Source organism: Bemisia tabaci, chromosome 4 (genome assembly GCF_918797505.1).
Source record: "Bemisia tabaci chromosome 4, PGI_BMITA_v3".
NCBI classification, from domain to species: Eukaryota; Metazoa; Arthropoda; class Insecta; order Hemiptera; family Aleyrodidae; genus Bemisia; species Bemisia tabaci.
In genome coordinates, this window is record NC_092796.1 from 18,420,939 (window position 1) to 18,422,481 (window position 1,543).

Below are 1,543 nucleotides of genomic sequence, written 5' to 3' on the forward strand. Positions count from 1 at the left end.
ATTGCGATATTATCAAACGAAAAATCTAGATAAATTTTCGATTTTATTTAACGCGATTAATAGATTGTCGCAAGATTGAGGATAATCGATCGGATATTGATGATCCTCGCGATTTTATCGCAAAAAAATCGTGAGTTAATTTCAAAATATAGCGATTTTTCTCGAAAAAACGTTACGAAATGCTTCTTGGGGCGTGTTTCGGGGGCAACATTTTAGGGATGTCGATACTCAGGGAAGTATCGATACTCGGTATCGATACTGGTATCGACTCTAAGCACCGATACCGGTATCGATCATCGAGCTGAAGTATCGATACTTATGAGGTATCGATACCATCGATACTATTTCTGAATTATGCCGTGATTCTGAGTGTGCATGTGTCTGTCGGCCGTTAAATTCCGCCAGATTTACGCCTCTCTCGAAAAAGCCCTGTTCGCGTCCTTAGTCAACTATTTTGAGCCCTTAACTACAGTTATCGAACTGAGCTTTTACCATTTTTATTGAAGTATAATTATCTTGAGAAACTTGATTACTCCGTCGTTTGTCACAGTGCATCATGAAGGTGAAATAGTGGGGAGAGAATTTTTAAAAAAGAAAAAGAGGCCTCCTTCATGGCCAAATCAGATTAAGTATCGATACCGTCGATACTGGGGTCTTGGCATCGATACTGCATGGTATCGATATCGTGGAGTATCGATGCCGAGTATCGTTAAGTATCGATCGAAAGTATCGATACTTTGCAAGTATCGGATAAGTATCGACATCCCTACAACATTTCCCTTTTTCACCTTTCAGTGTATACATTCGGTATGTTACCGCATTGGAATGACGACCAATACAGTAGCCTGATCTTTTTAATGCCAAGCGAAATTGACTCGATTGAAAAATTTTCAGAGAGGGGAGAAATTAAAAATCAAGATAACAACCCCCTTCCCCCCTCCCGCCCATTAACACGGTAAAAAATGAACTACGCGCGAGATTTTTTGCGGTGACGAGTGCCGCTTCAAGCGCCGGCTCCCCGCCCCCTCCCCCCTGTGCCTACCTGAAACGTCAAATAAAACCTCCAAGCTAGTTATTGATGATAAAGAGGCTTTCCATGACCGGAACTCTCAGGGTTGGGACAGGAATTGAGAAAAGTTCGGCTATGTATACTTTACTTTCAGGCGGTGCATGATATGCTAATTTATTGATTTAGTCATCACGAGATACACAGAAGTAAGTGAAGGTCTTGTACCACTCTCCAACAGGCACAGAGGGTATGTCAGGTTGTCAACTCGTTTCTATAATCCTACGATTCACGAATGCATATGGTGCAGAGGTGAATGAGAGATCGTTTCCTTGAAACCTTGCAACCTTGTGCTTAGGCATTTCCTACTGAAATGCCTTCAGACCCAGTGAGCCCCTGCACTGTTTACAGTCCTGGAGATTCACTTTCACATCTAGTATTTCAAAGGATGATCACAGGCAGGTGACTTCTTTTCATGTTTTCCCTTTGCTGTGAAACAAAGTGATAAAAATAATGAAAGGTGTAGTAGTAGTTACT